A 27,543-nucleotide genomic window follows, 5' to 3' on the forward strand; every position below is an offset into this window, starting at 1 on the left:
AAAATTGCTGTCCGGCTGTGATGGGTGGGATGGAGGTGTAAGAAAAGACCTCAGAACAGTTTCTGAATACCAGATTCTGGAAGTGTCAGAGCTAGGGAAGGCAGAGACCATAGGGCAGTTTCCACCGTGTCCTCTATTCCTGTTGTCTGGTGGAGTGAGCCTCTGGCTGACCATTACCCCTTCTACTATTGAAGACTTTTTTGCAGTGCTTTTTGGCATTGACACATGGTCTCATGGCATTGGCACCACCACAAGCATGAGAGCTTCCTGGGCCTAATCCCTTCTTCCACCTCCTTTTCTACTAGGCAAATTTTAGGATGATTAAACACCAAGGTCCTTAAAGTCTGGTGGAGAATCTGAGTTCAAAATTAAATTTGGAATATTTCAGATGGATTAAAAAATATTTCAGCAATGCAGACAATTGTGTTGTGAGGGATGGTGCTATTGGTAAGATAAGTCTTGATATCCTGAATCCAACAGTTTAATGTCTGAATATGTTCAGTGGTTTTTGACAACTATGCAGTCACAGTTGTGACTGATGGGAGCCATACATGTTTGGACTTTTTGATCCCAGAGGCAAGAAAAATTTGACAGAATAACCCCTCTGCTATTCACAAACAGACATATTTCTAGTTTCTTTTTTAGTTAGTACCCTCGTCTGAAAATATGAGAGAAAAGTGGGTACCTAAGATAATTCTCCATTGTCTGAAGACTTCTAGTTTGTTGAAACCAAAATTGATCTCAGAAATGTGATTCTCGATTATTGAAAAGCTTGCCAAAGATACATAGACACCTCTCATGACACAGACTGCTGAAATGTTGGTCTGTGACCTGAACGCCGTGAAATATGTGGAGTATTCTGTATTCACACAGAAAAACCTAAAGGATGTGTTTGACAAAGCACTGTTAGCTGCCTTGGAGCCTCTAGAACTACAGAATAGCTGCAGGTGAGTACTGGTCTGAACATACCTCCAGACCACTTTCTGCACCATTATCATTAGACTAAAAGCAACATTTAAATAAAATTAAAAATTAAAATATATTTTTGCAGTTGTAGGAGGAACCACTCTATGCTAGTTCTCTAATGACCTTACATCCTGTCAGCCTTACTTGACACATTTGGCATCCAACCTGGGGCTTCTAAGGTTAGGAAGTCTTTTTGGAAAAAAGAGCCACTTGGGCCATATCATAAGACTCCCTGTGATCTGGTAGTGTATGCTTTTGTCTAAGTGGTGGACAAGAGTAGGGAAAGAGCCTCCTCCCACTGCCATACCTGTTAATAGACTGTGTGTTAGATTAAGTGACACGAGTGAGGGCTCTGAGCCAATTCAATGTATCATTGTGAAAATGTATAATTTGAATGATATGCTACTTTATTGTAGTATGAATGCTTATAAAGTGTTAGAGAAAAAAATTTCTGATATTCAAAGTTTCCACTGTGTAAATAATGTCTGTTGACAAATCAAAAGTTTTTGTCTCTGTGATATTAGCAGATGCTTGCCCACACGTGTGACTAATAAACCCTTACAAAACTCAAGGCCTTCTTAACAAGTAACGTTTGGGGACTGTGTGAGTGAATTTTCCACACTGCCTTCTTGCAGTCGAAGAAAAAATGATGCCTCTCACAAAGTAAAGGACTGTATGGTTCTTATGAAGCTACCATGTCATGCCAGACTTGTAAGACCTGCCAGGAGTTGACCTGCTTATCTGCGGTGAAAGAGTTCATACCATTATGGCCATTGAAACTTATCTATGTTAGGTTTTATTCAGAAAACAATTCACACACCCAAGTAGTTGTAACTGATACCTCTGAATATACTGTGGGAACAGGTGTGTATGTGTAATACTTCTCTTGATTGTAAGGAATGTTCCCCTTGGGGAAATGCCACAAATAAAACAGCACTCGTGGGACGAGTATATAAGTAGGTGCATGCTGGATCTTTCAGCCTAGTTATATGACACTAGTAGAGCAGTACAGAATGCTGAGTGAAGGGAGGAGAGTGAATGAGGAGATCACTGTAGTGAAACTACCCAGCAGAATGTACAGACTGCCCTTCAGCTTGGACTACTTTGTTCTAATTTGCCTTTTGAGCTGTATGTGTCAGTGATTAACAGTTATGTAGCCTGGAGCCTGTGACACTAGGCAGTAGTGTCCACTTGGGTTTTTGACACAGCATTTTCTTGAAACTGCTGCCTGGTATACTCCATTTGAGGGGCAGTTATTGGCTTGTTACTGAGTGTGGGTGGACACTGAGAAGCTAACTAAACCATAGCAGGTGTTGTTACATTCTTACATGCCCATTCTGGAATGAAGTAAAAATGAAATACCAACAAAATGAGTATTGCCTAGTAATCATGCATTATAAAATGGAAATGATATATCTGGGAAAGAAGTAAACTCAGTGTATTCTTTTCCTGTTGTTGCTATAAGAAATTACCACAAACTTAGTAATTTGTTTAAGCCAAACTGAGTTGTGGCTTAAAATAACCCAAATTTATTGCCTTACAGTTCTGAGAGCCATAAGTTGAAAATGGATTTCAGTAGGCTGAAATCAAGGTGTTGGAAGGGCCATACACCCTCCAGAGGCTCTAAGGGAGTATCTGTTTCCTTGTCTTTTCCAGTTTTTGCAGAGTCTCCTCATTCTTGGGCTCATGACCCCTTCCTCACAATCATTCCAACCTCTTGCTTCCTTCATCATATCTTCTACTTCCTTTTCTAGTCAAATCTCCCTCGTCTCTTTTTCTAAGGATACTTGTAATTACATTTAGGGCCAACATGGATAATCCAGGATAATCCTCCCACTTAGATCCAGCAAGCTGGATCTCCTGAGTGTTTTTTGCTGTGCTAACTAAAGCGAGGGGGGAAGAAGTGAAGTTTGATGACACTTTTTGTTTTTTGTTCTCTCCTCTAGGTGGGAGTGGAAAATTACCAAAGGTGAGCCTAGGTAGGCCAAAAATATTAAAAGTTTGGTGTTTCTCCAAGTGGGAGGAAAAAATGTTAGATCAATTCCTAGGGCTGGAGTAAAGCAAACCAGAGGGGATTGGGGAGGGAAAAAAAACACTTCAGCCGTTTCTTCAGCTTAGTTGCTATCACTATTATATTAGTCATACCTTCCACCTCCATTCTAGCTGATTCTTCCTTGGCACCTGTAATGTTAACCCTAAATTTTAAGTTCACTGGTAGAAGGTTGGAAAAAATTCCATTTAAAAGGGTGGGGGGCATATTTAAAAAAAAAAAATCTTTGTGTTATCCTGGACTTCAGCCTCTACTACAAAACTATAATCATCAAGACAGTATGGTATCAGCACAAAAAACAGACACATAGAACAGGGGAATAGAACAGAGAACCCAGAATTGGACCCACAAGTGTATGGCCAACTAATCTTTTACAAAGCAGGAAAGAGTATCCAATGGAAAAAGGACAGTCTCTTTAGCAAATGATGCTGGGAGAACTGGACAGCAACATGCAGAAGAGTGAAACCAGACCACTTTCTTACACAATGCACAAAAAAAAAACTAAAAATGAATGAAAGACCTAAATGTGAGACAGGAAACCATAAAAACCCTAGAGAACAACCTCTTTGACCTCAGCCACAGCAACTTCTTACTCGACATGTCTCCAAAGCCAAGGGAAATAAAAGCAAAAATGAACTATTGGGACCTTATCAAGATAAAAGGTTTTGTACTGCAAAAGAAACCATCAACAAAACTAAAAGGCAACCAACGGATTGGGAGAAGATATTTTCAAATGACATACCAGATAAAGGGTTAGTATCCAAAATCTATAAAGAACTTACCAAACCCAATACCTGAAAAACAAATAATCCCATGAAGAAATGGGCAGAAGACATGAATAGATGCTTTTCCAAAGAAGACATCCAGATGGCCAACAGACACATGAAAAGATGCTCAACATCACTGATCATCAGGGAAATACAAATCAAAACCACACTGAGATACCACCTCACACCGATCAGAGTGGCTAAAATTAACAACTCTGGAAACAACAGATGTTGGTGAGGATGTGGAGAAATGGCAACTTTCTTGCACTGTTGGTGGGAATGCAAACTGGTGCAGCCTCTCTGGACAACTGTGGAAGTTCCTCATAAAATTAAAAACAGAGCTATCCTATGACCCAGCAATAGCACTACTAGGAATTTATCGAAAAGATACAGGAGTGCCAATTCATAGGGGCACATGTACCACTATGTTTATAGCAGTGCTTTCAACAATAGCCAAATTATGGAAAGAGCCCAAATGTCCATCAACTGATGAATCAATAAAGAAGAAGATGTGGTTTATATATACAATGGAATACTACTTGGCAATGAGAATGAAATCTTGCCATTTACAACGACATGGATATGGAACTGGAGGGTATTATGCTAAGTGAGATAAGTCAGAGAAAGACAGATATCATATGTTTTCACTCAGATGTGGAATTTGAGAAACTTAGCAGAACACCTTGGGGGAGGGAAGGGGAAAAAATAGTGTCAAACAGAGAGGGAGGCAAACCATAAGAGACTCTTAAATACAGAGAAAAAACTGGTTGATGGGGCAACAGGGGAGAGAGGAAATGGGCGATGGGCATTGAGGTGGGATGAGCACTGGGTGCTGTATGTAGATGATGAATCATGGGAATCTACTCCTGAAGCCAAGAGCACACTGTATATACACTGTATGTTAGCTAACTTGAGAATAAGTTATATTTTTTTAAAAAAAGGAGATTTGTGTTTTGTGGCTATTGCATCTGGGTATTGAATAAAAATTGATGTAAAATGTTATGCTTATAATTTCATAAATGCTAGAGGGATCATCCCAATGAAGGAAACCTGCAAAAAACCTTGCTTTTTTGCCACTGGTGGGTGGGTTGAAATAAAAAATTTTAAGTATCAAAACCCAAGTAAATCTCCATAACTGATGATATTTACTATATTTTTTGCCTATTGGAACCTCTGGAGAAAAGGCAAAAGCATGAAAAGAGAGGTACTCTTCAGGTGAATTACACTTACGAAGCTTTACAAAGCAGAGTTTTAGATGCTGATGAGCTTTTGTCAAATCAGATGTTCTGACCCATAAAAGCTGATCATTTTCCAAAGTGTTGTGCATATTTTTGAGTGGGTGTATTTGGACTCTAAGCCTGATAAGATAAAAAGGGTGTAACAAAGCCTTGCTTGGCAGTTGGACCTGGTACATAGTAGTCTAGCCTTGCAGCATCCCAGCTTTGCTACTGCTGAAGAAGAGCCACTGGCTCTTTTGGTATCCTAATGCTAATCGCCTAGACCTGACTCTAAGCTGAAACCTGATACTTTTGATAGGGCTGTTTCAACCCCACCCCTAGGTTTGCCAACGTAAAATCTGACAAAATTTCCCTGTTCAAAAATCAAAACCCAGATGCTGGGACAGTTGCAGATGGGACAGCCCAGATGTGGGCTACATTGTGGAAACATCTTGGATGCTGTCTATACCATCTGGGTCACAAACACCCAAGGAAAATGGCTTATTTCTAATGTTTATTTATTTTTGAGAGAGGGAGAGAGAGAGAGAAAGAGAATGATTGGGGGAGGTGCAGAGAGAGAGAGAGGGAGACACAGAAACCGAAACAGGTTCCAGGCTCTGAGCTGTCAGCACAGAGCCTGATGCATGGCTCAAACTCACAGACTGCAAGATCATGACCTAAAAATGGCTTATTTCTGATGGGACCATCTGAAATTGAGCTACTGATCCGCACCGTATCTCTGCCGCAGAGACTGATTGTGATCCTAACTTCTGATTCCTACAAAAGCTGCAAACTGGGCACATCATAGTGAGTGTGACCCCTCTACCCATTACTGACAGATGAAACCCTGGACCCCATCTCAGGGCTGTTTCACTGTTGTTGACTTGTTGTTTGGCTTTCCAGATTGGTTGCATTTTGCAACAGTGATCTGATAGCCTGACTTCCCTCACCTTCCTCCAGGTACATACACTATGGTAAGGCAGTTTGATTATTTTTTATTTTTTTTAATGTTTCTTATTTATGTTCTAGAGAGAGACAGAGACAGAGCATGAGTTGGGGAGAGGAAGAGAGAGAGAGGGAGACACAGAATCTGAAGCAGGCTCCAGGCTCTGGAGCTGTCAGCACAGAGCTCAATTCAGTGTTTGAACTCACAAGCCGTGAGATCATGATCTGAGCCGACAAAGGGAGTGATCTTTTCTAGGTTGCTCCTTAGATACAATCAGGACAAAAGGATGGGAAGTTATGTAAACTCATGAAAAAAATTGTTTTTAATTCAAAATTTCATTCTAGACAATTCTGAATATGATGTCTTTCTGGTTCTTTCTAGTTAAATTATATAAAAATGATTTTGTGAAAATACTTTTGTGTTTCTTGCATACAACCCTTCCAGATGAAAGATCTAGATGAGAGTAGGGGGTGATTGAAAAAATGTTATGATTGCTAAAAAGGACACAACATAGTTTGTAATGATGAAGGAAAAAAAAATCCCAGCATCTGGGGTGTGGGGAGGGGGAAGGGCATTAATGATTTTTGCTTTTCAGAAGTGTTCCTGCAAGCTTTGCCCTCTTCCTAAAGGAAAACTCACTGTGTGCCTTTTCAAGCTGTAAGCACTTTGAATTCTCACTTGTTGAGCCTAGCCTCAAACCTGACTAGCACTGACCATGAGATGGCAGGGGGTGACCCCAACACCAGCACTTTCCTGCAAAATACCTACTGATGTCCACATGATTGAACTGATGTTATAAACATATAAAACTGTTTGGAACTGACTGCCTCAAGTAGTCCCTCTTGAAATCATAGACTGAACTGCACAATTTGGACTAGACTAAGAACCTAGGGTGGGAGGCCCCATAGTGGAAGGCCACACTGGGTGCCCTGTTAACCTGTATTGCCTGGCTGATGTATGTCCTGCTGGGCATGCCGCAGGAGTGGAAAACCCCTTGCTTCTATGCATACCACATGCACCCTCTGAGACTGTACTTGTCTGTGTGCCCTTGCCTATCATGCAATGCCTCAGCCCTGGAAGACTTTCAGGTCAGCTTCAATTTACTGGCTGTGCCTGAATTGATGCCTTGGGCCAAGTTAAAAAAAAAAAGTTTTAAAAACAGAAACTCAAGGATGAAGCCATTTGGCTTTCTCAGATATATATATATATATATATATATATATATATATATATATATATATATATGGTTTATTTATTTCAATTGGCTTAGTAAAGGACCCCTAAATTTAGGGCATAGTTGGGATCAATATTGCAGGTTGCTCTCAAGGTCCTACTTGAGATACTTTTGCTGTAAAGATGCCTTGGCCAAGGGCCAAAGCCTGCTTATTCTTAGCAAGTCCTGCTTACAAGGTTGGCCTTAGGCTAGTTGTCTGAGAATTGTGATTTGGGAGGGTTCCCATTATTTGCAGAGCTGATAAGAATGACTTACTGTACCTAAAATGTCTGTGCAACCAATGTGGTTTATGCTGAATACCTACTTTCCTTCTGGGAATCTTTAGGCAGGGTGCCTACATGACCAGCCCCCAATAAAAACCTTGGGCATGGAGTGTCTAATGAGCTTCCCTCGTAGACAACATTTCATATGTATTGTCACAACTTGTTGATGGGGGAAATAAGCATGTCCTGTGTGACTGTGCCGGGAGAGGACTTTTGGAAGCTTATGCGTGATTTCCTCCAGACTTTGCCCCATGTGCCTTTTCCATTTGCTGACTTTTTTTTGTATCCTTTCAAAAAAAGATACAAGTTTAGCTGTGAGTACAACTAACTACGTGGTGAGTGTTTTCCATTCTCCTGGTGAGTCATTTGAATCTGGTGGGTAGTTTGGGTCTCCCCCACCCCAACAGGATTGTACTATGACATTGTAGTTGTGCAGCTCTAAAGAAAACTAATGAGGGGCGCCTGGGTGGCTCAGTCAGTTAAGTGTATGACTTTTGGTTTCAACTCAGGTCATGATCTTGCGGTTTGTGAGTTCACGCCCCGCATTGGGCTATGCTCTGACATTGTGGATCTTACTTGGGATTCTCTCTGTCTCTTTCTCTGACCCTCCACTGTTCATGTTGCCTGTCCCTTTCTCCAAAAATAAATAAACAAATGAGAAAAAATGAAAACTATGCATGGAAAAGGGAACTCTGCTCATTGGATATAGATGTGAGTTGTGGTGCTTGCTCTAAAAACACCTCCCAAATGTTACGTTTTCATTGACTCATGACATTAGTCAGTAGGCTTGCAGTATAGTCTGGGACATGGCAGTAGGAAAATTAGATGATCAAGTCTCAGACTTGGTGGGAACAAACATTATGGCAGAAGAATGCACAAGACCCATGCCTTCTGTTCACAACCCATGTGGGTGCCTATGGGAAAGGACTGTTGGAGGATAAACAGAAATGCAATCAACAAGCTGATTTGGCCTGAACTTCCCAAGTAAGGACTGTAGCCACATGGATATACTATCACCGAGGGAATGGCAATCCATTTACAAGTCAGGACTGGGCGTGAAAATAAGCTGTTGTGATTTTAGCACCTGAGACTAAGGAAGCCTGGCACACATGCCCAAACTGCTAACTACACACTTAAGTAGCAAGTGGAACTCAAGGACACATAATCTGGGGCACTGGTCTTGGCAAATGGACTATGTAATTAGTCCTCTCATTCTTCATCCCCACACCCCCCCCCCCCCCCGCCACTTCCATGTCTACTTCCTGGGAAACTGGGGTACTGGGGTTTGTGAATATAAAAGAGGAGCCAGGGAGTGGAAGAATCTAACTTGGTGTTTTGTTTTGCTCCCAAACTAAGTTTCCTGGATTTGGACTGCTATGGATGATGATAATGATCATGGATATGGAATGACAAGTCTAAAGTGCTCCTAGTCTGGCCCAGAGGACCGGAGGTGGGAGGTGTTCTAGGGTGTTACATGTTGGACAAGAAAGAAACTGCTGAGCCACCTGGAAATGATTCTGGACATATGGTGTGAGTAAGACATGGGAGCACTGGTAAAAGGGTGACATTATTGCTGTGGGGACTAATACTGAGCATATGGCTATAGCAGCACAACAACAATCTTGGCTGCTGGGGAGACTTGGGGTTAGCAAGGAATAATTAATCTCTCTCAGTTCTTGTCTACAGAGCAGCTGGCCAATTTATTTTATTATTTTAAAAATATGTTTATTTATTTTGAGACAGTATGTTGCGCGTGTGCACATGAGCAGGGGAGGGGCAGAGAGAGAGAGAGAGAGAGGGAATCCCAAGAAGGTTCTGCACTGTCAGCACAGAGCCCCAGGAGGGGCTCTATCTCATGAACTATGAGATCATGACCTGAGCTGGAATCAAGAGTCAGACGCTTAACTGTCTAAGCCACCCAGGCACCCCATATCTGGCCAATTTAATGGAGATGGCCACTACCAGCCTCAACCTGATGGATGGCCAGTGGGAAATATTAATCTAAGAACTTTCAGAAACGTCCCAGTAGCTTCTGACTCCAGGAGTTAACAGTCCGCACTCAAGACAACAGAATAAGATCAACTTTCTGGACATTGATTGGATTTCCTTTAACCTCATCCTATTTACATACTATTGCACCTGCTCTGAATTTAACTGATTGTTGAATCTACATTGCCTATTAGGATATCTGATGGGGTGGCCTATATTGTAAAAAGAGCTTGGTTGGTGATGTGAAAGGTTAGGAGGTAGAGTTATATGGTAACTGCTCCGTGCAAGTGTCCTTTTGTGTATTCATTCAGACAAGACCATAGACAAGGCTTATGCTTAGTTCATTTAAGTTTTGGTAGAGTGCCCCGTAACAGGAGAGAATGGCAGGCTTGTGAGGAACATGGCCATTTCTTACCCACCTCTTTATCTTCCCTTGAGGCTGTGATGAGACAATTTCTCATTACCTTCCAGGTTCTAGTGAGATATAAGTGTTTCTGCCTCGAAATTCCCCTCTTCCCCCTACTTTAGGGTAGATGTATGCTATAGGGTATAGACATATACTATAATACTCCAAACTGCTGAGTATGACATTGGCTTATCAGAAACAGAGCTCCCCATTGCCCATGTTGCATTGTTATCTGACGTCTTCTGTTTTGACATCCGATGGGGCAAGGGACACAGTGAATTGGCACCTTTGCTGATCTTAGTATTGTTGTCTGTGTAAGAAACTACCTTATCTAAACAGGCTCATTTTTCTTTACCAGGTGAATCTCTCAGCCTTGCTTGACAGCAATCATGACAAATGCTCTGGACTCACCCATATGCGCTTGTGTGAGAGAAAAGGTCCAAGGCCCAAGAGGTGTGGCCTGCTTCCTCCTCCCAATTCAGTTTAAAGACTAGTTATAGTTGAGTAATGTCAGAAAAGTGATTAGAATTAGTTTTGGCTTTTATTACTACAAAAAATTTGTATGTTTAAAAGTAAGGTGTGCTCATGATGACTTTTTAACAGACTAATTCTTGGCTCCAGTTTTTGAAACTGCCCACTGGTTTGTATCTGGAGAATAATCTGGGACATCTTAGTGTTTAACTTTTCTTTTTTGGCAGTGTGTCTGGTGTCTTGTTGTCGTTTTTAAATCTTGTTTTTCCATTCATTAACCAGTGAGCAGACTTAGAGGACAGATTGATTCTACTTCCTAGATTTAGTTTAGAAAACATAGGCTTCACCTGATGCTCTTAAGAAAGCATATTGCAAATGCCTCATTTAATAACATACTCTACTTTTTGAAATTTGCCTTTTCTCTCCACCCTTGAATAGGTCCAGTATTTGATGAAACTCATGAAAGTGAGTGGAACCTGACTTGTCCCTCTTTTCTAGGATACAATGCATATATGATTGTGACTTTTAAAGTAATTTGTTTGCTATTTCCTTATTTATTTGAAGTTAATTTCTAACTTTTTAAATTTATAATGAAGAAAAATATTACATCTTTTGAAATATACTCAAGGAATTGAGTTTGTAATTTGAACAATTTTCATTGTTGGCGCCCTTGAGTGGCTCAGTGGGTTGTGAGCCCAACTCTTGATTTCAGCTCAGGTTGTGATCTAATGTTTGTGAGACTGAGCCCTGCGTTGGGCTCTGTGCTGACAGCATGGAGCCTGCTTGAGATTCTCTCTCTCCTCAGCTCCCTGCCCCTCCCCCACTCACTTTCTCTCAAAAATCAATAAGCTTAAAAAAAAATAATTTTATCCTATTAAAAAAAATGTTTGGTGGCACCTGGGTAGCTCAGTCGGTTAAGCGTCCAAATCTTGATTTTGGCTAAGGTTCTGATCTTGTTTTGTGAGTTCAAGACCTGCACGGGGCCCTGCACAGGCAGCACAGAGCCTGATTGGGATTCTCTCTCTCCCTCTGTCTCTCTGCCCCATTCTCACTCATGATGTCTTTGTCTCTCTCAAAATAAATACATAAAACTTAAAAAAAATTTTTTTTAAGTTTCACTGTCAAAAAAAAGTAAGTGTAGCAACCATTCTATAGTTCCAATATGTAAGTGTATGCATATATATGTATATTAGAATTCTGGGAGAACACAGAAGAAACTAGTAATAGAGGTGAAGGAATTGATTGGTGATGTTGAAATGGGAACTGGGTACACATAGCAAGACTGTAGAGTTCAGAGGAAACAACCAGACTATATATTGCCCATGTATATCATTTTTTTTAAAATTTTTTTAACGTTTATTTATTTTTGAGACAGAGAGAGACAGAGCATGAACGGGGGAGGGTCAGAGAGAGAGGGAGACACAGAATCTGAAACAGGCTCCAGGCCCTGAGCAGTCAGCACAGAGCCCGACGCGGGGCTCGAACTCATGGACCGCGAGATCATGACCTGAGCCGAAGTCAGACGGTTAACCAACTGAGCCACCCAGGCGCCCCTCCATGTATATCATTTTATAGTTTTTAACATGATAATACCTGTTGAATAATTAATTTAAAATTGAAATAGATTATATTATTTTTATAATTTGATAAATATCTATTTCCTTAGAAAGTTTTGAGAATGATTTCTTTATGATGGCTCATCTAAATAAGTTTGTAAGATAGCATTCAAGTTAATTAAGAAGGCATCAGACCAATTTATTTATTTATTTTTATTTAAAATTCTTTTTTTCATTTTTAGATAGAGAGCATGAGATAGAGTAGGCAGAGGGGGAGAGAGAGAGACTTTTTTTTTTTTTTTTTAGTATTTATTTTTGAGAGAGGGCATGCACGCATTAGTGGGGAATGGGCAGAGAGAGGGGGACAGAGGATCCAAAGCAGGCTCTGCTCTGGCAGCAGCAAGTTCGATGTCAATGTCGGATGCTCAACAGACTGAACGTCCTGGTGCCCAAAGAGAGAGAGACAGAGAGAGAAGAGAAAGAGAGAGAGAGAGAGAGAGAGAGAGAGAGAGAGAGAGAGAATCTTCAGCAGGCTGCACACTAAGCGTGGAGCCCACCACTCTAGGATCATGACCTGAGCTGAAATCTAGAATTAGACACTCAACCAACTGAGCCACCCAGGTATCCCTACACCAGTTTATAACAAGTACAAGTAATGTAATGTGAACATGGGCCTTAACTAAATACAGCTCACTTGGTTTGGGAGCATAATTTGTTCCAGAAACAGTCTTATAATCCAAAGCACTTGTATATTAATGTGAATTTCCCCATAAGAAATAATGAAAACTCAGATTCGTTTCACAACCCAAAAATATTCATATAAAATTATTATAATATTGTCATATAACATAAAATAATAAAGAAAATACAAAATATAAAGAAAAATAAACAAATTAACCTGCACTTATGTTTGAAAACCTTCGTGGCTGGTGTGAGAGAGACTAGAGAGAGGAGGGTAATTATGTAGGACAACTTTCACTTTCACTGATGGAATCATTGCTATCTATTGGGTCAATGGATCTTTTTCTTTTTGTACAACTTTAACAAGGAACCTATCCAATAACACTTGCTTTGCCTCCTTTTGAGGATTTTGCAGAAATGTGACATTGCATTGTCGTTAAACAGATTCATTGCTTGCACTGTTACAGCCTTATTGGGTAGTGCTTTTCTACAAAATTTTGCACTGTTTCCCACATTTTACACATCTCCCTAATCTCATTTGAAGTGAGGGATTCCTCCACCTTTATCTCCTCCTCTGCAGATGAAATCTCCTCTGTAACCTCTTGCTGTTGCTCGCAATGCAGATCCATCAGTTTGTTGGTGGTCAGCTCCTGGCCATGTTCCTCCACCAGCTTTTCAATGTTGTCCTCATTCACCTCCAGTCCCATGGTCTTCCCCAAGGACACAATTTCATTGACAACTGGCAGCTCCTGTTCATGAGCAAGCCCCTCTAAGTTATGTCCAAGAACGCAATCAGGGCAGTTTTCTCCAAGCAGAATTCAGGGTTCTCTTGGTGACCCCATCCTAGGTTTTATCAGTGAACTCGAGGCAGTTTCTAATATGGAAATAATTTTTCCAAAACCCTCGGAGGGTAAGGTTTTTTCCTTCAGTCACCTCGAAGAATCGCTGAAATAGTGCTTTGCTTTAAAGCTTTTTGAAATTCAAAATGACCTGCTGATCCATGGGCTGGAGGATTGGAGTGTTGTTGGGAGGAAGGAATTTGAGCTTAACGAACTCGAATTCCTCCAGTAAGTCAGCCTCAAAGCCTGGAGGATGAGCAAGAGCATTATCCACAGCCAGCAAGGCTTTGAGTGGCCGACTCTTTTCTAAAAGCTATTTCTTCCCTGCAGGATCGAAGACCTCATTGATCCACTTAACAAACAAGATATGAGTAACCCAAGCTTTGCTGTTGGACCTCCACATAACGTTTAACTGGCTCTTCTGCACCTTGCATTTCTTGAAGGCTCATGGATTCCCGGAATGATACACAAGCAAAGGCTTGACTTTGAAATCCCCACTTGCATTAGCATAACACATGAGGGTGAGATGGTCTTTCATGGATTTGTGACCGAGCATTGCATTCTCTTCTTCTGTAATGTAGGTCCTCTTTGGTATCTTTTTCCAAAAAAGCCCCACCTCATCACAGTTAAAAACTTGCTCTGGCAGGTAACATTCAGAAACCATGATCTTTTGGAACTTAGGAGTGAATGCCTCAGCTGCTTAGTGTCTGAACTCGCAGCCTTTCTGTGCCTCACAACACTATGGATGCCACTTCTCCTCTTAAAGTTATCAAACCATCCCGTTTGCCTTGAAGACTTCTTCATTTTCTGTTGCTGTACGTGGCAATTTACTTATGAGGTTGCTGTACCAGGCCTTTGCCTTCTTGCAGATAAATTTTTCAGTCACAGTATCACCTGCTAGTTACTTCTTGTTTATCCAAACCAGAAGCAACTTTTCTATATCTTCCAGAACATATGGCCATTGCTTTGATATTCTTGTGACTCCTTTTGCTGCATCTAGCCCCCTTATTTCTTCTTTCTTCTTCAATACTGTGCAAATGGTCAATATAGACTTATAAAATCTTGCAATTTCAGCCACTCACATACCTTGTTCATATTTCTCAATGATTTCATTAACTTCCACCATAATCATCTTCTTACTGCCTTTCTTTTCAACCTTTTTCTACATGGGGGTCATTGTATACATTCACATGGATGTTGACTACAGTACAGTATTAATAAACTCTTGTCATATACTGCATTTAATGGAACTGGCAATAAGGCAGCAGAGGAAAGGGTCTGTATCTGGAGGCAGCCTGGCCTAGAATGAAAAAAAACATTCCTAAGCTTACTCCTGTATGGAAAAGCAAAGGACTGCCCATAGGTGCTTTGAAGTGACAAAAAATACTCTAGTGCCAGTTGTAGGCACCTTCCAATGTTCTGAAAAATCACTGATTTCTGCCAAACACCATGGCCTGAGACCAAGCATCTGAGCATGGGAGACGGTAACCCACAATTCCACAGAAAGAGAGAGAGAGAATCATTGACTCAGTTGTGATCATGTGGCGTTTGGCATCACGTACTGCCTGTATTGCAAGACATCGCTCATTTATCAAGTTAAAATTTATTAGAAACGTTTCCTTGTGTCTTGCAGAACACTCACAGACAAGTTGCTCTCAATCCAAGGTTCTACTGTACTTTGATCTTTGGTCCAGTCCATAGATAAAATTTTGAAAGAAGTGCATTGCCCTGAATTGCAGACCCAAGAATAGCTTGGTCATGCGGGCTAGGGCAGAGTGAGAGAGGGAAGAAAGGTAGGCGACAAGGTCAGAGAGACAATGGAATGGTCCCTTGCCTATAGCCTATGGTGATAGAAGTAGTTCCTTTGAAGCACCAACTTCAGACTGCAAAGTCCTTCCATGCTATAGACTCCTTCTACCTAAACCCTGTGGATATTAGACTCTTACCCAAGAACAAGGGGTAAGAGGCTGCACACTGTGGGTTACAATTTCCATTTGAAATTAAGATATATACTTTAGTGTGGCCTAACTTATTTTGCTCCCTGTAGAATCTAGCTAATGAAAGAGTTTTCTCACCAATTACTTCATGACTACTTGCTCATTCAGGACACATAGCTCCACTTCTACCACCAACATTCTTCTATGTCAACCAAGTCAATGTGAAAGAAGACCATTTGAGGGTTGCAGAAATTCATTCAAGGTCTTTGGGATTGGGTACTAGTCAGAGGTCACACTGAGGAGAGCACTAAACACATCCCAGACATGTGAGGAATGATCCTGGTGCTGTCAGGAGCAGGCAGCCTAAGGCTGTGGCTCATATAGTTATGAGCCACCGAAAAGTTCATGGAGACAGTGATTAATCCAATATTGCTATTTATCTATAAAACTCAATTTTTCAGATACAAGGATAAGGCTTGTGTTGTGACTTTTCCTTCTGGCCCTCATTCATCATCCTTCATTTGTTGGCAACCATTTATTGAACACTTAATAGATGGCAGGTATTATGCTAAGCACTCAACTTGCCTTATTAAGTCATCATAAGCTGCTATTATTATTATCCCCATTCTACAGAGAAGAAAACTGAGGTTCACAGAAAGTCTATATGATCAAGTTTCCACAATTCACAAGGAGTATAACTGGGACATGAACCCAGGTATGTCTGACATCAGGTCTATTATTTTAATCAGTCTTCTTTACTACAAGAAATTACAAAGGAACTCCAAAGGAGCTCATAATTTGACAGAAAATTTAAGAGAGGCCCAAGTAAGATATAATTATGAGGCCTGGCCTCCATTTCATTCATGTTGGCATGTACATCTTTGGGGCAGGCCCACCTGCAGTAGGAACTCAAACATTTTGTGTTGAGAAGAAATGATACACACTGGTACCAGCATTCTTAGGACTTGCTATGTTCACCTCTGTGAATTTGGTGAATGTATCATAATGCAAAGGCCATTGGGAAAGCCAGAATAGGGGCTCAGGAAAAGCAGGACACCAAGGTCAAATGGAGAGATTCTAGAAATAATCTGCAGATGTATTGACACAGATTTGGTCCTTGTGTAGATTTGAATGCTGTCTTTTTTTTCCCCTCTCTTTCAAAGCATTTATTGGTCTAAGAACTTAGGATCAATCACAGGTAGCCCCATTCCAGGCAGCCTGAATGCTCATCATTTCTCTCCTCTGCTTCCATTTTATGTCTATGCTATGCCTGGATGTCTGTTTCCTGCCTTCCCAATGTATTACAATTCTTCTATCTTACAATGACTATACATAAAGTTTCTATTTCTGAAAAATACAGTAAGCCATTTTCAAAAATAAAAACAGTAGCTGATGCTACCCCCTCCCCCCCATGAACAGTCTTTAGAGGCATACAGACCTGGGTTCAATCCTGGATTTTGCTGCTTCCTATCAGGAAACTTGCCAAGTTTATTTATCCTCTCTAAGATTCAGTTACTACTCCTGATAAATGGGTATTGTAAGTAAGAAAGTTCTAAACAGTAAAAATGATATGAAATTAAATCATGTATGTAAACCACCTAGCTCAATAACTGCCATATATATATGTCTATCCACATATATTTACATATATATGTGTGTATGTATATACATACATTTCTTAATATATTTCACTTTCTTCCTTTTTACTACTCAGCCAAATTGAGATAATCCTCTCTTTTACATCTGATAAAACCTCACATGTCTCACTTTCTACCTGCCCTGTGGTATTTCTGTAGTTGTCTTATTTTCTCTTCAGGACTACAATATCCTTAAGGAGAGAGGATTGCTTAGAATGTGTGACCCATTTCCCACTCCCTTACTTCTACCTCCCTCACCCTGCATTTATACAAAGTTCTTTATACACAGTATGTTCTTGTTAAAGACTTCTTCAAAACATGGTTAACATAAAAGAGAGGAAAGAAAAAATGAAAAGATAAAAGACAGTTGCATTAAAAAATTGATTGAAGTCATAAAAATGATTCAGATTCTTAATTAATACATTCTCTCTCCCAAATTGCAATGATAAAATATAGCATATAGCTTTTTTTTTTTTTTTTTAAGTTTATTTTGAGAGAGAGAGTGTGTGCGGCAGAGAGGGAGAGAGAGAGAATCCCAAGCAGGCTTTGCACCTTCAGCAGAGAACCCGATGTGGGACTCAAACTCATGAACCATGAGATCATGACCATGATGATATCATGACCCGAGCCGAAGTCAGATGCTTTAAGTGACTGAGCCACCCAGGTGCGCCCCCCTCCTTCCGGTTTTTTAAGAAAGTAAAAACTACTGCAGAAATGGATCTGGCTGTATGGGTTTCAGTGATTGGTGTTTATTTGTTTCTTTTCTCCCCCCATTGAAACCCTCCTAGGTACTTGCCCCCACCTTTTTGATGTTTATTTATTATTTTTGAGAGACAGAGCATGAGTGGAGGAGGGGCAGAGAGGGAGGAAGACACAGAATCCAAGGCACGCTCCAGGTTTTGAGCTGTCAACACAGAGCTCAAACCCATGAACCATGAGATGGTGACCTGAGCTGAAGTCAGATGCTTAACGAACTGAGCCACCCAGTCTCCCCAGTACTTGCCTCTTCTAATTTGGCTACCTGGCAGTGAGGTTTCCAAATATCTCAAGTACCAAAATATCTCAACTCTCACCTACGAAGAGGAAATCGGGATTCTGTGTCAACTGAGTAGGCTGCAGGATTGTAGAAAAAAACCCTAATTAATTTGTGACCCAGAAAATCCTGTCTAAAATCTGCCATCTAGTGTGGGCTTTACAGAATTACGTGTTATTGGACACATTAATCCTATGGTTAATTCTTCTTCCCTATGGATATGAAGTTTGAAATTTTAAATTGTCCAACAAAATGATCAAAAATAGCATTAAATTTGGATTCCCATTTGGTTTTAATTATCGTTGTATATAGAGATAGAGACAGAGATAGAGATACTAGATAGATATATTGATATGCCAAACAGAGCTCTTGATCAGCATGGTAATGTGGTACAGGAAACCTTTAAATATAAAAATTACCTACTAATGAATTTTTATAACTGGTAATAAAAACAAGGAAACACATTCCCCTTGTTTTCCTTATTACTGGTAAATGTCATCCCTGATCGGAAAGTGTGAGTTTGTTGAGTACATTCTATTGTTCTAGGCTCTTTACCTACCTACTTTAATTTCATTTAAACCTCATCTTTTGCTTTTTGAGTTAAAAAATTACAATACCCATTTTACATATAAGAAAATTGACACCTAAAAGATGAAGTAATTGGTCTTCTATCACAGCTGGTTAGTAAAAGCAGGATTTGTACACATCGCTGTTAACTCATGCTCATGCTCTTTCATCTACTCCATAATGCCTGTTACAGTTTTTGAAATATTGAAAATAGTGTACAAACCTCCACTATGTAGCAGTAAACCCCTCTTTCATTTCTGATATTGGTAATTCATGAGTTCTTTTTTCTTTTTCAATCTTGCTATAAATTTATCAATTTTTTTTTTTATCTTTTCAAAGAACTACTTTTGGTTATATTGATTTTCTGTTTTCAATATTATTTCTGCTCTTGTCCCTTCTTTTCTTCTGATTGCTTTGGGTTTATTTTGTTCTTTTTCTGTTTTTCTTTTTTTAAGTTTCTTAAGTCTTAAGGTTTAAGGCTTAAGTATTAAGGCTTTCTTTTTTTTTTTCTAATATAGGCATTTAATGCTATAAAATCTCCCCTAAACACTGCTTTAAGTGCATTCTACAAATTTTGTCATATATTTTCATTTTCCTTTAGTTTAAAATACTTTCCAGTTTCACTCAAATTTCATTTTCATCCAAATTAAAATCTTTTTTAATTTGAAATTTCCTTGATGTATGAACTATTTAGAAGTATGTTGTTTAGGGGCGCCTGGGTGGCTCAGTCGGTTAAGCGTCTGACTTCGGCTCAGGTCATGATCTCACGGTCCGTGAGTTTGAGCCCCGCGTCGGGCTCTGTGCTGACGGCTCAGAGCCTGGAGCCTGTTTCAGATTCTGTGTCTCCCTCTCTCTGACCCTCCCCCGTTCATGCTCTGTCTCTCTCTGTCTCAAAAAAAAAAATAAACGTTAAAAAAAAAATTTAGAAGTATGTTGTTTAATGTCCAAGTGTTTAGAGATTTTTCTGTTATCTTTCTGTTACCAATTTCTATTTTAATTCCATTATGATCAGAGAATATAGTTTGGATGATTATTTTTTTAATGTCTGTTTATTTATTTTGTGTGAGAGAGAGAGCATGTGCACGAGTTGGGGACGGGTGAGAGAGGAAAAGAGAGAATCCCAAGCAGGCTCCATGCTGTCAGTACAGAGCCCAATGCAGGGCTCAATCCGTGAGATCATGACCATGATCTCATGTGATCACAAACCGTGAGATCATTTCCTGAGCCAAATTAAGAGTCAGATGCTTAACTGACTGAGCCACCTAGGCACTCCAATTTGAATGATCCTAATCCCTTTACATTTATTAAGATTTGGGGGCAGGGAAGTTGTGGGGGGAAATTTATTAACATTTTTTTAATGTTTATTTATCAAGAGAGAGAGAGAGCATGAGGGAGGGGCAGAGAGAGGAGAGGGAGAATCCCAAGTAGGCTCCATGCTATCGGGGTAGAGCCCAACAGCGGGCTTAATCCCATGAACCATGAGATCACGACCTGAACAGAGATCAAGAGTTCAACTCTTTTTTTTTTTTTAATTTATTTTTGACAGAAGAGAGAGAGACAGAGCATGAGTGGGGGAGGGGCAGATAGAGGGAGACACAGAATCTGAAGCAGACTCCAGGCTCTGAGCTGTCAGCACAGAACCTGATGTGGGGCTCGAACTCACGGATGGTGAGATCATGACCTGAGCCGAAGTCGGACGCTCAACCGACTGAGCCACCCAGTCACCCCAAGAGTTCAAGTCTTAACCCACTGAGACACCTAGGCACCCGTAAGATTTGTTTTTATCACATACACACCCACATACACACACACACACACATTTGTTTTATCACAAATCTTTGATGGATGTTTCGTGTACACTTGAAAAGGTACTCTGCTGTTGTTGGATAGAGTATTCTGTAAATGTCAATTAAATCCAGGTTAATAGTGTTCAGTCCTTCAGTGTCCCTGCTGAACATCTGTCTACTGGTTCTATCAACAAGATAGGAATGTTGACATTTCCATCTATAGTTGTGTGTTTTTCTATTTTTCCTTTCACTTTTTTTAGTTTTTACTTCATATATTTTGAAGCTTTGTTGTTAGATGCACCCACATTTAGGATTTTTATGTCTTCTTTATGAATTGAGTCTTTTATCATTATGTAATGTTCCTTAGTGGTACCTAGCTTCTGAAATGACTCCTAACGATTCCCAACTCCTGTTACTTGCACCTGTATGTAATCGTCTCCTCTTGAATATAGGCTGGACCTGGTGACTCACTTTTAATGAACAGAGTATGGCAAAAAAATGATGAGCCATCTCTTCCAAGATTAGTTTTATAAATTATTGTCTTTTTTTTTTTTTTTGCTTGCACTTTCTCTCTGGGTTTTGTTTGTTTTTGTTTTGTGCCCGTACTCTGATGATGACATACCGTGAGCAACCTTATGGAAAGGCCCATATGGCAAGGAGCTGAGGGTGGCTGGCCTCTGGCAAACAGCCAGTGAGGAACTGAGGCCCTCACTCTAACAGCCTGGGAACAACTGAATCCTGCCAACAACATCATGAGTGGGTTTGGAAGCAGATCCTTCTTTGGTTAAGGCTTCAGGTGAGACCACAGCCCTAGCTGACCTTTGATTGCAGCCTTGCTAGAGACCCTGAAGCACAAAATTTAGCTAAGCCATAAGGAGATTCCTGACCAACAGTAACTGTAAGATAATAAATGTGTGTTATGGAGCACTTGGGTGACTCAGTTGGTTAAACATCTGACTCTTGATTTTGGCTCAGGTCATGATCTCACAGTTGTGAGATGAAGCCTTGCATCTGGCGCTGAGCTGAGTGTGGATCCTGCTTGAGGTTTTCTCCCTCTCCCTCTGCCCCTCCCCTGCTTGTACTTGCTCTCTCTTAAAAAAAAAAAAGAAATAAAATAAAAGTGTGTTGTTTTAGGTCACTAAATTTGGGGGTACTTCATTATATAGCAAGAGGTAACTAATATACCTACCTGGTAATTTTCTTTGCCCTGAAGTCTACTTTTGCCTTTAATATAGCTGTCCCAGCCTCCTTTTCTATTAGAGTTTACATTTCCCCCCACCCTTTAAATTTTAACATATCTATATCATTATATTTGAAGTGACTTTCTAGTAGACAGCATATAGCTGGGTCATGTTTTTTAATTTATTCTGACAATCTCTTTTAATTGATGTGTATAGAGCATTTAGAGTTGTATGATTATTGATATTTAAATTTCAATTCCTTTTCATCATTTTATTATTTGTTCTCTCTTTATTTTCTCTGTTTTTCATTCCTTGGTTATCCCTTCCCTACTATCATCTGGAAAATTAGAACAGTTTTTGATATTCCATTTTAATTTACTGATTGCATTTTAGCTGTATCTTTTTGTATAGTTTTGTGGAGAAGTTGCTCCAGAGATTTTGATGTACATACTTAACTTTTCGGTTTCCTTAGAATCAGTATTTTATCATTCAAATGGACCCACCATTTAGGTTCTTTTACCTTTCTTCTTTTATGTTATAGTTATCTTATATATTACATCTATGTATATTGTTTCAACAAATTCTCTTAGTTTCCTTTTATCTGAGTATGTCTTTATTTCATCTCCATTCCTGAAGGATGTTTTCACTTGATACAGAATTCTGAGTTATCATCTCTTCTGTTTTTTTCTCTTTTTGGCACTTTAAACTTCTAAAATGAGTTTTTTAATGTTTATTTATTTTTGAGAGAGAGAGAGCAAGTGGGGGGGGGGTGCACAGAGAGAGGGAGACAGAGGATCCCAAGCAGGCTCTGTGCTGTCAGCACAGAGACCAATGCTGGGCTCAAACTCACAAACCATGAGATCATAACCTGAGCCAAAGTCAGATGCTTAACCAACTGAACCCCCAGGCACCCCTCTTTTTGGCACTTTAGCCCTGGGTGTCATATTTAGGAGATGAATCACTGGGTTTTACTCCTGAAGCCAAGACTATACTGTGTTAACTAACTTGAATTTAAATTTAAAATAAATCTTATACTCCTTCTGCCTCCACAGTCATTTGAATCTTTGTTTATCTATTTATTAGTAATACATTGTTAGTCTCTGGCTATCTTCAAGATTGTCTTGGGGCACCTGGGTGGCTCAGTCAGTTGAGTGTCCGATTTCGGTTCAGGACATGATTTCAACAGTCTGTGAGTTCAAGCCCCACGTCAGGCTCTATGCTGACAGCTCAGAACCTGGAGCCTGCTTCAGATTCTGTGTCTACCTCTCTCTCTGCCCACCTCCCCCCCCCCCCCCCCACTCACGCTCTGACTGTCTGTCTGTCTTTCTCTCAAAAATAAACTTCAAAAAATATTGTCATTAGTTTTCAGCAATTTAATTGCATATTTAATTCATGTTCATTTGTATTTTTTAAAAAAAATTTTAACATTTATTTATTTTTGAGACAGAGAGAAACAGAGCATGAACGGGGGAGGGTCAGAAAGAGAGGAAGACACAGAATCTGACACAAGCTCCAGGCTCTGAGCTGTCAGCACAGAGCCCAACGTGGGGCTGGAACTCATGGACCGCGAGATCATGACCTGAGCCGAAGTTGGACGCCTAACTGACTGAGCCACCCAGGCGCCCCTCATTTGTGTTCTTTGTTTAGGGTTTGTTGACATTGAATCTGTAAGTTGTCTTTTGCCAAATTTGGTAATTTTTTAGAAAAAAAATATATATAGTAACACAGTTTTTCTCCTCTTTTTCTGAAACTCCAATGACGTGAATGTTAGTCCTTTTTGTACTGTTCATAGACACATGAGGTTCTGTTCACTTTTGGCTGAGAAGGGATTTCTTTTTTCTCTGTTGTTCAATTAGGATAATTTCTATTGATCTGTCCTCAAGTTCATTGGCTCTTTCCTCTGTCACTTACATGCTTCTGTAAGGTGTTTTTGTTTACTTGTTTAGTTTTTGTATTTTCAGTTCAAATTTTTAAATGTTTTACCTAATTTGTTTAAAGAATAGTACTATCTGGGAATGCAAGCTGGTGAACCCACTCTGGAAAACAGTATGGAGATTCCTCAAAAAACTAAAATAGAACTACCCTATGACCCAGCAGTTGCACTACTAGGCATTTATCCATAGGATACAGGTGTGCTGTTTTGAAGGGACACATGCACCCCCATGTTTATAGCAGCACTATCAACAATAGCCAAAGTATGGAAAGAGCCCAAATGTCCATCGACGGATGTATGGATAAAGAAGATGGTATATATATACACAATGGAGTATTACTCAGCAATCAAAAAGAATGAAATCATGCCATTTGCAACTATGTGGATGGAACTGGAGGGTATTATGCTAAGTGAAATTAGTCAGAGAAAGACAAAAATCATATGACTTAACTCATATGAGGACTTTAAGAGACAAAACAAATGAACATAAGGGAAGGAAACAAAAATAACATAAAAACAGGGAGGGGGACAAAACAGAAGAGACTCACAAATATGAAGAACAAACTGAGGGGTTGCGGGAGGGAAGATGGGCTAAATGGGTAAGGGGCACTGAGGAATCTACTCCTGAAATCATTGTTGATATGCTAACCAATTTGGATGTAAATTTAAAAAAAATTTACAAATTAAAAAAAAAAAAGAATAGTACTACCTTCTAGTGTATTTGTTTTCCGATTTCTCTTTTTCCCTATGTCTCATGACCCATTTTCACTGCCCCAGCTGGGTAGATGCACAGTTGTCTGCCAGCCACAGCTGGCATTAGCTATGGTAAACTATGTGCTCAAGTGAGATATCAAATCCAGTAAAGAATTTACCACAAGTTTCCTCTACTTTAGGTAAATTTTCACCTCTTCTGCAATGTCTGTCCAGATATGTTTCTTCTCAAAGTTTAAATCTCTCTTCTGAGATGTTTGAATATATACATCTCATTAGGGAAGTTTAAATTTTGGGGGAAGATGCTTTAGTTTTACTTCAAAGTTCATTATACACTATCAGAAGCCTTAATTTTTATCCTTTTGATAAATTATAGTTATTTTATATTTGAATGTTTGGGCTGTTGCCCTCTGGCTAAGAGGGTGGCTGGGAAATGACTGCTTCTCAAGATAACATGCTAAAAGTATCCTCTTCATCTTTTTTTAACTTTTTTAATGGAGATATAAGTGGCATATAACATTGTATAAGTTTAGGGTGCATAATGTGTTACGCAACATAATTTTATATATAGTGGTGAGAACATTTAAGAGGTAGTCTCTTAGCAACTTTCAAGTTATAATACAATATTGTTAACTATAATCATGATACCATGTATTAGATCATTAGAACTTACTCATCTTCTAATTGCTGAGCTTGTTCCCTTGGACTAACATCTCCCCAATTCCCTCACTCTCTTTCCAAATCCTCCCCCCGAAAATTTCTATTTTGTGTCTGTTTATATTTTCTATTTCTTTGCTAAGAGTTTCTACCTTTCCATTCATTTCAAGAGTGTTTGCCCTTACTTCTTGGCAAACTTTTTAATAATAGCTGCTTTACAGTCATTGTCAGGTAATTCTAATATGTATACAGTCTCAGTTTTGGCATATATCCATTGTCATTTCCCATGTAAAAACCAAGATTTTCAGGGTTCTTCTTATGTCAAGTAAGTTTACTTTGTATCTGAGAGATTTTGAACGTTAATATTGAGACTCTGTGTCTTATTTGAATCCTATAGACTATGTTGATATTTTTGCTTTAGCAGGCCTGGGGGGAATATAATTGTGGGGGCAGGGAGGGGCAGGTGGATGATAAACCCAACTCAGTTCTCTGGTACTGATTTCTGTTGTTCTGCAATTCCAGCTATTATTTACTTTTCATTGTCTTCAGACTATTCCACACATTCTATCTAGGTTTTTTAGCTGGATCAGGGGAAGAGAAATAGTAGAGTGCAGTTACTACTTTTTACCCTGAACCTGAACTCACTGTGTCTTTTTTTTTTTTTTACAGATAAACTTGATGCAAATTTGCTGAACATCTACTACCACAAGGAATGACCAATAATGTTAATATTTTTTTGTCTTAAACCCAATCCTACATCATTAATTGTGTGAAATAAAGCCACCATAGAAACTCCCATATCATAGAGTATCATGGGGACTTAATTTTTTCTAATTACTGATGTAATATGTGTGGGGTTCAGAGATTTTGAAAAATATAGGCAATATGTAAGAGGAGCCATTGCTAAAATTTGGTTATAGAGTTTCTAAGATTTTGTTCTTTGTTTATATGTACAGATTTTAAGCAAATGTAGAAACATATTGCTTTGTTACTTTTTCTTTAACATAATAATACCGTATATTGACCAGTGTTTTCTGTGACAATAAATACTAATGTTTAATGTTTTCATTTATTTCTGAGAGAGAGAGAGAGAGAGAGAGAGAGATTGAGAGAGAAAGAGAGACTGAGCACAAGCAGGGGAGGGGCAGAGACAGAGGGACACACAGAATCCGAAGCAGGCTCCAGGCTCCGAGCTGTCAGCACAGAGCCTGACGTGGGGCTTGAACCACAAACCATGAGATCATGACCTGAGCCGAAGTCAGACGCCCAACCAACTGAGCCACCCAGCGCCCCGCCCCCCCTTTTTAAGTAGGCTCCATGCCCAGCATACGGTTTGAACTCATATCCCTGAGATCAAGAGCAGATGCTCTATTGACTGAGCCAGCGAGGTGCCCAGATTTATCATTTTTGACATTGTGCCATATTTGCCTTATCTCTCTCTCCCTTTCTTTCTCTCCATACACTCTCTCTCACACACACACACACACACATTTATGTTTTTTCAACCATTTGAGGCTAGGTTGCGTAAGTCATATTTCCTTTCCCCTGAAAACTTTAGTGTATTTCTAAGAAAAAGAATATTTTCTCACACAACTACAGTACAGTTACCAAACTTAGGAAACTTAACATTAATAAAATACTTTCATTTTATCAGTGCTCTATAGTTGTATCTGCTCTACACTCTATATCCCAAATTAATTGTCCTAATTCCATTATGACATTTATTATTTTTTTTGTATTTATTGGTCCAGGACTACATATTGCATTTAGTTATTATTTCTTTTAATCTTCCTTTGATTTGGAATACTTTTCCAGTCTTAGTCTTTCATGACATTAGCGTTTTTGCAGCATACAGCTTAGTAGTTTTACAGAATGTGTTTCAGTTTGAGTTTGTGTGATATCCTTCAATAGGATGCTACATCTAGATCTAAACAAGAAAAACGAAGCTGAAATAGCATCAATCACGAATATGGCTTTCATCAAAAGATATTCTTGTAGAAAAAAATTGTGCTACCAAAGGATCACCCAATATGAAAATAACAAGGGATCAAGAGGAATAAACAACACAGCTGCTAGATAATTAATCCTTTAAGTATAGCTAATGAAATTAGGTTGACAGAAATGGTTTTGTCAGTGGTGGGGGCTCCTGCCTTTTCAATGGTGTCACGTTGTGTAGGCAAAGCTGTATCTACCGCATATACAATTATCATGGGCATCTTGACAATTCAATGTATATCCATTTACTGAGTTAATGAATGACAAGGATTACCCAGAATTGGCATCTTTAGTCTTACGGTTATTTTATTTTGTTGTTTGTGTACTCGTTTTACAGGAAGCTAGAACAAGAAAAAATACAAGATTTTCTGCATTCTATATGGAATCTGTGGCTAATCTTTGTTCACTTGACAAAGTGGATGTAGACCTAGTAGCTAAGAGATTCATTAATGTAAAATCCTCATCACCTCTAGGAGGTGGAGTGGGGAAGCAGGCAGGCTTCTGCAATCTCAATAGGGACAGTCTTTGGAAAAACTTATTTCCAAACGTAGAAGAACTCAGGATCTAGTTCACATTTAATTGAAAGGAAAAAAACTAAATTCCTGAAAAGATGTCAGAATCTCAACAAAGGCTTCACAAACTAAGAAAGAATTCACTTGAAGAGAACAGCCAACAAAATAGGAATGCATCTCTCTGATGAAGGTGCTGGCTAAAATCAAG

The 27,543-nt window shown here is 39.4% G+C and overlaps 1 long non-coding RNA gene across 7 annotated transcripts in view; it reads left to right on the forward strand.

The window, feature by feature from the left end:
• The window catches only part of LOC132663494 (uncharacterized), a 57,220-nt gene extending 30,742 nt beyond the window's left edge, over nt 1-26,478 (forward strand). For 2 of the 7 annotated variants that reach the window (XR_013551782.2, XR_013551775.2), the window contains one exon: nt 25,498-26,478. This is a non-coding gene — a long non-coding RNA (uncharacterized LOC132663494). Of the gene's footprint in view, nt 1-2,912; nt 2,936-5,903; nt 7,086-13,715; nt 13,907-15,955; nt 16,038-25,497 lie in introns of those variants that run through there. The other 5 variants (XR_013551781.1, XR_013551784.1, XR_013551771.2 and 2 more) reach the window with 5 other exon arrangements.
• The last annotated feature ends 1,065 nt before the right edge of the window (nt 26,479-27,543 follow it).

Source organism: Panthera onca, chromosome D4 (genome assembly GCF_046562875.1).
Source record: "Panthera onca isolate mPanOnc1 chromosome D4, mPanOnc1 haplotype 2, whole genome shotgun sequence".
In the NCBI taxonomy this organism is placed as follows: domain Eukaryota; kingdom Metazoa; phylum Chordata; class Mammalia; order Carnivora; family Felidae; genus Panthera; species Panthera onca.